At 38.5% G+C, this 13216-nt stretch overlaps 1 protein-coding gene across 6 annotated transcripts in view; it reads right to left on the bottom strand.

Annotated features, from left to right (window-relative positions):
* Positions 1-13216, bottom strand: part of RARB (retinoic acid receptor beta) — a 546477-nt gene that overhangs the window by 208871 nt on the left and 324390 nt on the right. The gene's annotated exons all lie outside the window — the stretch shown is intronic.

Raw genomic sequence — 13216 nt, 5'->3', positions numbered from 1 at the left:
TACATTTTCACTGACCTCGTTATTCCCAGGAATAGAATGCTGAAACAGTTGTTCCCACGGCTCCATAATTTCTGTAGCATAGCTACACTTTAAATTGGCTGCCAAGATAAGTGCAAGCAGGAGAACCAATAGAAGGCTGAAAACTCCATCCATTGAGCTTCATATTGGTCCACAGGGCCAAACCCCCCTTTGCAGCATCACACAGCCCTCTGCTTTCACCCTCCCTACCTCTCCCCTCACCTGAGCACCTGTATGGACCATACAGATTTGATCCCAGAGTACCAGTAAGTATGCTGTTTTTTTCACCCAAATCCAAAAATAAAGCTTTAAAAAAATCCCACTTTTTCTCATAGTATAGAAATGAAATAAATTATTGCCTGCAGATGTCAATAAAAAAAGAATTCAAAGCGGCATTGACATCCAAAACATATTACAACAGTGAATGTAAATGTATACTATCTATGTTACCCTAATACAATGAATCCATCGCCTGTTAAAAGTAAAAAAATTCTGATAAAATACCATTAAAAATGTGAACAGTAGATGGCAGATAATAGGCTTTGAGCACAGAAATGGGATTATAGCATGTGATGAAAGTACACCGTGAACTATATTTTATTCTCTGATCCCTGCACAGATGTTGCCAGTAAGACCAGTTCTTGGTAAATTGTTGTGAGTACATAACTCCCAGCTTCAATATGTTTACAATGTTGGTGCAACTTTATTCAAATTTAAAAATATACATTCATAATATAACACTGCTATACTGATGTTTTCATTGTATAGCTCTATACACTACCTCACTGCCTGTTATATTTATGGGGATGAAAATATGTTGCCAGCATCAGACTTGAAGAACCTTGGCCCTCATAAAGTACACTCACCCCCATCCACTGCTCTACCATTGACACAAATCTTTCTTCGTTATAAAACAAGAGCACTCAGCTTGTTATTTAGTGTGTGCTCTGAACCACTCTGGGATTGATATAAGAAAGGGCTAGATTTACTAAACTGCGGGTTTGAAAAAGTGGAGATGTTACCTATAGCAACCAAGCAGCTTCTAGTTATCTTTTATTTAGTACATGCTACAAAATGACAGCTAGAATCTGATTGGTTGCTATAGGCAACATCTCCACTTGTTCAAACCCGCAGTTTAGTAAATCTACCTCAGAGTCTGTTTATCCAATAAGCTAACTAGGATGTAGGGGCAAAATAAAAATTGGGGGTGCAAAATTGTGACAGGGAGAGATATAAACTCTAAAAAGAAAACAGGAAAGAAAAATTGAATAGAGCTTAAATCTTGACATATTCCCATAGTAAAGGCAGAAGACATTGAGTCATCCTTGGGCAGCCACTTGAGGATAAGTGAGTAGGAGAGACAAAGAATAGCGACAGGTGCAGGCAACACAGCCCCCTCCACTCTCACCGTCAGTAGCGGTTGTTCATGCCTCTATTCCATTATACAGTTTTGATGTGAATCGACTACATATTCTCTGTACTGACTAGCACTATATAGATAAAAATATGAAGCTTATCATTTTACAAAAGTAACATAGTTTCTTCACTCTTCAACAAGAATGAAAATATATTTTTTCACATTAAAAGTAAAGGATCCAGAACAGCATTCTTTGAAAAAAGCAATGTATGCAATGTGCAGACACCTCCGTAGTGTCAAGAAAATTTTCAGCCAACTAAACATGTTAAAATACATAGATTAAAGGCCATTTGTGAAAGTGCATATATCTTGTTTGTGGGCATATGTACCTATTTGTGTACACACAGGAGCACGCCCACATGACAGTTGTGGGAAATGCTCCCACAAAATTACCTACTTTGCTGTATTGCAGTACTTGCTGAAAATGTGATGGTGGAAAGCATGAAAACATCACTTCAAGGTTCATTCTGCTACACCACCTGCAACCAACCCCTTAATTAATTTCAACTTTTCTAATAAAATAATGCTTGTCTTATCTTCATTCATGTCTTAATGCTTTCAGTGCACTAACAAAGGATTTAGCGCATGTCGCATGTGTTACGAGCCGCAGCGGTGCCCCAAGCTGCTGCGGCTCGTTGTTTTCATTCTGGCTGTGTCCCGGCCGTCACCATGAGAAAAGGGACATCACTTTCTCTTTATTCCGGCCATCTCCAAGGCAATGGCCAAGATGCTATCTCAGTCAGCAACGCGTCCCAGCATGAAGGGACAGCCGGGCGGTTGTGCAAATGTAATATAATTATTAGCCTTCAGTGGCTAATTTGTGCACCAGTGCTGCTGATTCCCCATTGGTCCATGCCAGTATTTAAGGCAGGGAGGGCTTGTGGATAATCTGGCCAATTGCTGATTGATTCTTGTTGTGACCCCTGGCTTGTTTCTGGACTCTGCTTGTACTCTGATTGCCCTGACCTTTGGCTTTGTTATTTGGATATCCCCGCTCGCTGCCAACCATGACCCTTTGGCCTGTCCCTGATTACTTTGCCTTCTACGGATCCCTGACTGCTCCTGACCATTCGCTCTTGTTACCACCTCCTTTCCCTCTGTTGCGGTATTGCATATAAGCTTTCACTACGCTAAGAGTTAAAGCCTGGGGGCATCCAGTACCTGTGAGCGCAATAAGTTCTACGGGAAAGGTGGCTGCTACATGCTAAGACCTCTGTCACCTCTTCCAGAAGCTCATGTCAATATCTGTTTAAGCGGAACAGCATGGCACTCACTACCTTGGCGTAAGCTGTCATAGCTGGTCACAGTATAATATATCAGTAAGATCACACCTGCTTTACATGTAAATAGTGACTGAAAACTCTCTTCTGCAATCTATAAATAAAATATTATTCCTGTGTGAAAATAAAACTGACCAGTTTGCTGAGGCCCATCACTGGGAAGTTCAAGAAAACCGAGATGAACTTCATTCATTAACCCATCCACTCATCAACCATGTGGTGAATTTAAGAATATTGACTTCTCTCCCTCCCTGTTTTTTTTTTAAGAACGAATATTGTATTTTTCTGCTTTTCCACCTGTCATTTAGATAATAACTGTATCTTATACGCAGTCTGTTTTCCCCTCCTCAATCACTATAACTACAGACGCTGCTTGGCTTGACTAACATTGTGAGAACAGCAATCTCTTCCTTGATTGGACTCTGTTTGTAGGTGCATACCTGCCGGGTGGAGCCTGGATTTATGGCTGAGGCAGATCATGTATAGGGAGTATGAGACTGAGCATGTGCTCACTGTTACAATGACAGTGAGCATGCATGAAAGTTTGTTGGCAGAGTAGAGGGCTAGCAGTGCTTGGCAGGCAAGAACATAAGAAATGTAGGTTGCATCATATATTAAGGAACAGGCTTTTTCAAAATATCATTGAAATGTTGATTGACAGGTTAAATTTAATGCCACGGTGTAATCTAGAGTTAAAAGTGTTATTAAAGTGTTATTTGTCTTTTTTATTTCTTTTGTGATGCCTTTTTAGAGCTTTTTCTACGGAACAGTGCACAGCTGATCCAATTGCAGATCTATGTAGCTCATTTACACAAGTCTCTGGGACAAGTCTTCATCTGGACACAATTAAGCTGGGTACACACACTACAGGTTTATCATTCAACTTTCATTCCAATCACACGATAAACGACTGTTAGGTCCAATATCCCATTATTGTGTACCCTCCCATGATCATGTTTTAGCATATCAAAGCACATCGTATTGTTACATTTGATTTTATGAACTGACTAAAAATCACGATCAACGATGGAACAACGATGGAACATTGTCGGACAAATTCTGCAGTATGTCAGCACTCATGACCAGCAGCATACGCAGATCTCTATGGAGTTTACAGAGTCGCAATCTTTTCAGCAGATGGTTATGGGAGATGAAGATTACAGATCTGAAGGTAAATCATGTAGGTGTGTATACATGAACTGGCATGCTCATCAGGACTTTCAAATGTTAGTAAAATAGTTATAGATCCGTAGAAATTTTCTGTACTGTGCACCCTGCTTAATAACTTCAATGGGGCAGTGTAACGGATTACAAAAAAAAATAAAAAAAAATATTTATTTTGAAAACAAAACAAAAAAAAACAACTTTCAAATTCACCCTTAAATTGATCTGTGCTGGGATAAGTAAGAAAGTGAAACTAAAATGTGATTGGCTAGCTCAGAAGTCCCACATTTCAATGAGATAATACTTTTGTATGGGTTGTAACTCAATTAAAAATGATGAATTGTAAACAGAATAATAACTCTAATTTATGTAAACTTAAGTAAATGTTCACAGGAAGAACATCTGTGCAATTGTGCATTTCTAGAAAGTGACATTTTCACATGAAATATTGGTATACCAATATAAAGACTGACATTTATCCCAATGAATACTTGGGAGTTTAGACTTAATATGTCAGAGGATTTCCTTAATCACTGTTAAGCTGTTTCGCTTAACAATGTCCCTATAAATATAGCTATTGAAATCCTTCCTTAACCATATTCATATTCTCTGACCAGTGCATGGAAAATGTTTAAGTCTTTTCCCACAGGCCCAATACAAATAAACAATTCCTCCAGCACGACATTCATGAAGGGGACAGGAATTTTTATTGGCCCACCCATTGCAAATATGCTACACGTTTTCCTGTCACGGAAGGCAGAAAGAGTGATTCAGCTTATACTTATCTGACAATAACAGCAGAGATAGACATCTACACTGTGTCCCAGCACATAACACCTTTCTGACATCTCAGGCAGAAGTATACTGTCCAGATAAGAATGCATGGAAACAGTACTGGCAATGTCGCTGGTACAGTCTATAAACAAGGACTACCCTTATATATAAACACGCACTTTCTTAGTGCACCCAGAGCAGTAACTATTTTGAACGCTGAGGATTGGCAATAGCAGGATGAAAAATGTTTACGTTATCTGCATTTTTTGCTATATTTCTACAGTCATCAGCAAATGGCCAGTTTCCTTCCTGCATTTTATACAACATCTGCTAATCATACCCTCACATCATCTTTTCGTTCGGCCTATCACTCAAGCCCGTAATCCTGTCAGGGGCGAGGCCTTGTTGGGTTTGCTGGAAGTTACTTTGGAAATGTGAAAATGAAATGAAAAATGGAGCAGAGAACATCACAGCTGTGTTTGTTTGCACTATTTAGCTGTTCCTTGCTCCTTTATCCCCCATGAATCAGATCAGCCGATTTAAAATCTCATGCAGTTTCTAAATAAAAAATAAAAAGGGCCTTCACAGGAATACTTCTGCCTTTCAGATGGTCGCACAGCCTGTGTTTAGTTTGTCTTTTATGAAAACACCAGCGGAGAGCAGATTTGTTTTGTTATTGCTGTCCATCTCCCCCCTCAAAAGTAGTATTTGTCTGGAGTGTTACTTTGCTTTTACATTGATACAAAAAAACAAACAAGCCCTCCACAAGACATACATCTTGAAGTCATTGTGTCTGTCTAGTACAGCTTTTCTGACCTGCTCAGAGTTCAATAGAAGAACACAACGAGGAGGGCTGCGTATTGGATTTCTCCCCAATTATACCCTGTAGCAGATCAGACAGCAGCTTGTGGTGAGAGTAATGAATTTAATACATGAATTCTGACACTTAGCAAGGATTCATTTTGATTTAGTTTTATCAAAATTTGCCAAAATCACAGATTAAAAGGTTCCCTGTGGCTACACCTACATTGAGTTCCTTTAGCTCCAGACACATCTAATACTTGCTTTATATAATCATCCATTTCACTTGGACACAATCCGCTGATTTTGGGGTTTTATTTAATTTTTATTAGCAAGTAGTTATGTTGTACTGTATATGTATGCAAATAAAGCAAGCTGTCAGCAGTTATTCCAGCAGTAATGGGAATGCACCATGTTATTACTAATTACAGTTACTCTGCATAATCTCTAAATTAATTTATGTCAAAATCTGGCTACACACTACAGAAAATTAATGCAGATGTGATTTGTGTAACAATTGTACCAATGACTGACAGTCCCAGGGGCGCACGCAGCAGCTCCGTTTCGGCAGCACTGTACTATACAGAAGCCGTGGCGTTGTCAAAGAAGCGTCCACAGCGGTGCTGTATACACTGCCGTGGACGCTTCTTTGACAGCACCACGGCTGCTTTATAGTACAGTGCTACTATGTGGGGCACTTTGTTAGCGGAGGGGAGGGGTTTCTGGAGACCCAGAAACCCCCCCTACGTGCGCCCCTGAGTCCTGATGAGCATGCCGGTACATGTCTACACACCTACATAATTTAGCTTCAGATCTATGCTCTTCTCTCATAACCCCTTGCGAAAAAAATCCTGACTCTGCACACTCTATAGAGATCTGCCTACACCGCTGGTCGTGAGTGTATACACCCTTCCACATTTGCCCGACATTGTTCTATTGCTGATCGCAATTTTTAGGAAGATTATAAAACCAAATCAAATGATACAATGTGCTTTGGTACAATAAAACATGGTCATGGGAGCGTATACACTAATGAAATATCTGACCAAACGGTCGTTGATCGTGTTATCGGCACGATAATTGGATGAAAAACCTGTAGTGTACCCATCTTAATAAGAGAAGCAAAAGGTGCTTTCAATGGTGTAGCATTGAGGCTGCACAGGGAGCCATCTTTATGGGGTAGACACCATTTAGCATGTACAGTATATTCGGGCTTGTCAGCATAGGAAAACAAGAGCTTTTTACACATTTTGATATATGTCTTTGGCAACAGCAGAACTAAAGCCGCCCACACATGTGGTGATTTCTCTCAGTAGCAAATACTGTACTATGTGTGGGTTTCAAAGCAATCAATATACACAATAAAAGTATGATCCTATGGGTTCTGATCCTATGGGTTCACGATGAAGAGACGGCTTCCATCTAGAGTCATGATAAAAATAAGATCACTTTATGTCAAAGTTGGCTAACACAAGACATGGATAAATTTAGGAGGCAAACGCGCATGGAAACAACCTCTCTGACTCATTTTATGCTACAGGACAATAAAATAAAAGTACTACTATGATACTCAATGATTAAGTGCCTTATAGCCTGAAACTCGTCAGCTAGGGTATCCACATGCATCTACCCTATTTTTCCTTCTAGTAGTGCAGCTTTAAAGTAAAGCAAGAACGTATATAAATAGTATGTTAAACTAAAATTGTACTCAAGTTCTTTAGAACAGAGGTGTCCAAACTCAGTGCTCAAGGGTGACCAACAGTTCTTGTTTCAGGATTTCTTTAATCACGCACAGACAGAAATCCTGAAAACATGGATTGTTGGTAGCCCTTGAGGACTGCGTTTGGACACCTCTGCTTTAGAATATTATTTTAAATTATAACATAATTGTTACATAAAGTGACAGTAAAATAATTCATTTATGCATGGAAGCACTACGGCTATTGTAAAGGCTTCTTAACAATCTAAAATATAAAAAAAAACATACACAAACACAAAAAGGGCAGACTAGATGTAATTATAGGGTCTTTTGATCTGACGAATTGTTTCTTTCTATAAAAACAGATTGTTACTTTCTACGTTACTATTATGAGCCATGCTAAGAATTTCCCAGGGAGTGTCAGGGAAAGTGTGTAGAGACTGAAGTAATTTGCAAATGTGTTTTAGCACATTTAGTCACTAGGCTGCTAATGAAAGAACATATCCTTATCCAGAAAACCCATAATCCCAAGCATTCTGCATAATAGATACCACATCTACATACTCAAACCAATCCCAGAATATTCACAGAAATCTATTTGTCCAAGTAGACAACAGAAATAGGGATATGTTGTTAATATATGACAGTGTTACCTTATGTGGCACCCAAAAGGAAGTATGTGGTGGTTTCTATTGTCGGTGGGTTCTGGAATCTAACAAACCAGTAACTGGGTCTGTCGTTAGACCCACCGACTGTTATTGGCTGTGTGCAGGCACACAATCCCATCATCTCTAGAAAGCAGTCTATAAGCGTTAATATGTAGCATCATATAGCGTGAAGGCGTTAATTCTGCAGTCAAAAATTAGCTTTTTATACCTTTGAGCTGACTAAAAATAACTGACATAAAAGTAACATGAAGCTGTTGTTTATTTTATTAAAGGATGCCTTCATTTTACTAATCCTTCTCTTTGCAAAATCACTTTGGGGGAGATTAATATGACTGCCACTGCAAGAACGTGTCTCTCTTCAGCATTTTGCTTCATGAGAGAAGTGTAACCTGATCACTAAGTCAGAGCCAGTCAGTTAGGTAGCTAGTCAATGGTCATGTTAAGGCACAGGAAGAAGGGGAGGGGTGGGGCTATGAATGTGCATGCTGTGAAGAGGAGCTTTCCTAAGTCTCTCTGCTCGGTACATCATGTCATGTGACTGTGTTTGTCATGGTAACCACATGACAAATCATCATCATCATCATCAGCTATTTATATAGCGCCACTAATTCCGCAGCGCTGTACAGAGGGAAAATTCCCTAACATACACATAGACAGACAGAGAGAGAGATTAGGGTCAATTTTGATAGCAGCCAATTAACCTACCAGTATGTTTTTGGAGTTTGGGAGGAAACCTGAGGACCCAGAGGAAACCCACGCAAACACAGGGAGAACATACAAACTCCACACAGATAAGGCCATGGTGGGGAATCAAACTCATGACCCCAGTGCTGTGAGGCAGAAGTGCTAACCACTAGGCCACTGTGTTGCCCACCCTATAAAGCATTAACACCACCTTAAAGAAAAACACTAAAGAAAAATGAATGTGTCTTCGTATAGGTAACAAAAGTGATTTATGTTAAAGTAACAAACATCATTTTATATGGGATTGCAGCATTGCGACTACATATGCACCACTTGTATAGTCTTTTATTTGGATCATTTCTCTGTTATCAAATAAATATCATTCTGATTATGAAGTTTTTCAGAACTGAAGGCAATACTTGTACTACTAGCCTTATGCTACTGGTATTTGCATGCATAAGAAAAGAGGTGACAGAACGAGCAGGAATTCTTGTAATGTTAAAGCAAAATTATTCATGTGACTGCTTGTAATAGGGTTGACAACTAGACCAATTCCTCACATGACTAAGTGTGGATGTTTGGTGATAATTATATAAATCAACACAAAAATATTGCTTTAGTCAATTTTAAGCACTCCATTTCAATTATATTTACAAAACAATTATAATGTTTTCTTTACAGTGCAGCCAATTTATAATGAATGATTTGAGCACAAGAGCAGATCAAGATTTAACCTACAGACCCGTAATGTGCAAGAAGATGTCTAACCTGGAGAGCAGGCTGGGAGATTTAACGGCCCATAGCATACTTAACACCCCTAATAATCAGATCACATCACAGACTTGAAGCCCCATGGCAAAAGTAAATGATTGCAGGGCTTCTAAGTGTGCCCATTAGCTTGCTCTAACTAACAATAACAAGATAAGAAACAAAGTAGGTTATTAGTCTGAGCCCTATTCTTTATAGATTTCCTGCCATTTTCAGGTAAGATAAAACCACTAAACAGACGGCGTGTCACCTTCTTCCAAAATGGGGTTTAAAGTTAGATTTTACACTTGCTGCGGTGGATGTTTTTTGACTACATCCCGGAAAAAGACGTAAAAGGCACTTACAAATAAGCTGTATACTGCATTATACTATCTGGTATGCAAGTGCTATATTAACCCCTTCATAACAGGGGGGAAATTATATTTTAATGGACAAACTGATTTTAACAGTGTGCTGAGTAAATTGAGAATTGTTACCTTATTTGCAGGGATTTGTAAGTTAATTTCATAAGGTTTTTACATAAACGTTGATAGATAGGGATTTCTTTATACATAAATATTTGTGTATTTGTTTTTCATCTATCCATGTATTGAGACCCAAGAGCTTTCCTCGCAGAGGAGATCCACATTTAAATGTATTATTATTATAAAAATTTTAATGCAACCAGAACTGCATCAATTTCATTAAGGGAGCACTGTGCCTGTGATTATCAGTTGCCTGGAGCCAGGATCTAACACAGTGCCTGCAATTACCAATTGCTTGGAGCCAAGATCTAGCACTGTGCCTGTGATTATCAGTTGCCTGGAGCCAGGATCTAACACAGTGCCTGCAATTACCAATTGCCTGAAGCAAAGATCTAGCACAGTGCCTGCAATTACCAATTGCTTGGAGCCAAGATCTAGCACTGTGCCTGTGATTACCAATTGCTTGGAGCCAAGATCTAGCACTGTGCCTGTGATTATCAGTTGCCTGGAGCCAGGATCTAACACAGTGCCTGCAATAACCAATTGCCTGAAGCAAAGATCTAGCACAATGCCTGTAATAACCAATTGCCTGGAGCCAGAAAGTAGCAAAGAGTGCTTGTAATCACAAACTGCCTAGAGCTTATGTAAGAGCTCCCCCTTTACCTTCTGGTTCAAGTTACTGTATGTTATTTGTTTATACCTCAAGTCACTTACAACCTGAATCATTAAGGAGAGCAAAGCATAAAAAAGGAGTAACTTTGCACCTGAGCAAAACCAAGTTGCATTGGATTGGAGAGGGAGGTAAATGTAAAATGTGGGGACAGATTTATAGTTGGGGTAGAGCATGTCCTAGATCAACTTTAAATGTCAGTGTAAAAATAAAGCTATCAAGTATTTGTGTTCTACATGAAAAAAACAGCCAGTATTTAAGTTATGTTCAAAATAGTAAACTATTTTAGACATCTTGCATTGTAACATGGTTTGTCCTGGAGCAAACTCTTTTTTTTTTGCTTTGTTCTCTTTAATGACCCAGGACCTTAATGTATAACGTTGACTACTATGTTGACACTTTCTAAATAAAGATAATAATAATGTAATAGAAGGTATAATTTATCAAGGGCCTAAGAGCTCTATTGCTAGCAAAGACGGGGGTTTTCACTGGCGATAGGGCTCGTTATTCCATCTACCAATATATGAAAGGGTTACTGTCGGCAATTGCATTTTCACAGAAATAGACTCTACACCAGGCATCGTTGTGGCACAAGTAACGTCAAGTAAAATCATTAAATATATGCTTTATTTTGAGAATAAAGCTTTTTTTTCAAAGCCAAAATACCTTTTAAAAATTATTAATAATACCTTGACGAAAAGTTGAAAATAGGATTAGGTAAGGAGACTTACAGGCACATGTTAAAAAGAACAGATGACAAGTACTTTTTAAGTGAAGTAAATTAAACAATAACAATTTATAAAAATGTCAATCAAAAGAACAATATGTACACTCTAAGCCGTATCTCTGATTTGGCTTGACTGGAAATCCAGAAGAAAGTGCAAGGACATGAGATATGTGAGAGCTCATCTTGAGAAGTCATAGAGGAGTTATTGTCCATGGAGATTGTGGGCAGTTTCAACTCTCGAAAAAGAACCATGGTGCTCATACAGAGTCAGATTAATGTTGTTTGTCATAGAGGAAATAAATATTTTTTTCATCTATTCAGTATACCAAACAGATTTTCTAAAGGCTGAAATGGAAGGGGGCTCTGGTTGTTTGCAATTTTTAGCTATCAACGATTTAGTGGCAGCTTACAAATTCAAAAGTATTGCACTCCAACTGTTTGCTATGGTCGCTGACATATTGTGAAAAAAGAAATAGGTATTGGTTGAACATTTGAATTGACAATGGAGAGCATGCTATCCCACAAAGGGATATAGTTGAACAGGTCCATCAGGTATGATACATTGTAACCCTAAGCCCACAGTTCCACCAGCAGCTCAGATTAGTAGTATGGCATATTTTAGATGATTTATCAGGGGTGTTATACCTATAATAGATCATATACACTATTAACTTAATTTGTGTAGAGATGGAGCTGGTGGCTCATCAAGGAGGCCCCTCTACCACTCTCTCTAATAGTAACCCTTGGAGTCAAGGGTAACATCAATTAGTAAATTATAAACTGATGAGATCATGTTTCTGCATACAGGGAATTTTATACAGATCTTCGAAAATGGTGTTAGGTCTTTTAGAATGTCTACTGTGGGGAGAGACATAAGGAAATGTCTAAGTAGGAAAAAACTAAAGAGGTCTAAAAGAGGGAAACCTTTGCTGAATATCTTATAGAAGTGCCCAGTTTATTTGTACCTTAAGTTCATTAACAACTCTGATCACTGCTTGCATCCATAGTTTAAAGTTGGGGCCACAAGTGAATGAGAGCTTAAACTGAATCACAGACAGGTTCCACATATTAAGGTACTTTTTAAAGACTTTATTTATTTGCATATCAGCATATGACAAACATTGTAAGAATGGTAACTATCAAAGAGAAAGGAAAGAGAAAATGGTACTGACGGAGCACTCTTTTAAACAGATAATTTTAGGAACTTGGTGCGGAGTAAAACTGAATTCAAACATTGTAAGAAGTAAGAATATGGTTGAATGTTGAACACAGAAATATGACGGGTGACAGAGAAAAAGAAATAACACACCGGCTATTGTAGACATATCACAAAACTTTAATACATTATCAACCAGAATATTTAACTACAATATTTGCTGATCATTTTTTTTATAGAATGCAACAAAGAAAAAGAACAAGTGCTAGAAAGAGAAAAAAAATTAAAAAAACAGGCTTCGCTAGCCCTCTTTTCTTAAGCTTTGGCCTTCTTCTCGCTGATTTCTACCATCCCTTTCACTATCTGTCAGATATAATCTGAATTGCTTTACCCGGTCACCTGTGTTTGTATATATTTTTGTATCATGTTGTGTCTTGGTTCTGTTTTCTGTACATGTAATGTACGGCGCTGCGGACCCTTTGTGGCGCCTTATAAGTCAAAGATAATAACAATAATAGTAATAATAATAATAAAATAATAATAATAATAATAATAATAATAATAATAAAAAGGGGGGTGAGGGAGAGCTGTGTGGCCGGCCACCGAAAGGGTTGTATGACAAGGAGGGAAGGGGGGAGAGCATCAGGTGGACCAACAAGTCAGGAGGTTAAGCTCAGAATGGAAGGTGCATGTTGAAGTATGAAGGCCAAGGCTCCTAAACGTTGTAAAAAGAATTAGAGCAATTGCGGAGAAAGCTCTTCATAAATTACATATGTTATTGAAAACTAATTTTATGGATGGAGCCTGGAATTGTTTCCAGTCCCCTGTAGTTTGGCATGTAGCTGCCGAAGCGATATGCTGGATTTGTTTGTTCTTATGTCTGGTGGCAGTTAGAAGGCCAAGCGGAAGGAGGAAGAGATCTAAGG

Source organism: Mixophyes fleayi, chromosome 5 (genome assembly GCF_038048845.1).
Source record: "Mixophyes fleayi isolate aMixFle1 chromosome 5, aMixFle1.hap1, whole genome shotgun sequence".
NCBI classification, from domain to species: domain Eukaryota; kingdom Metazoa; phylum Chordata; class Amphibia; order Anura; family Limnodynastidae; genus Mixophyes; species Mixophyes fleayi.
Note: the sequence above shows the minus strand (reverse complement) of the source record. Positions and strands in the feature narration are given on the sequence as shown.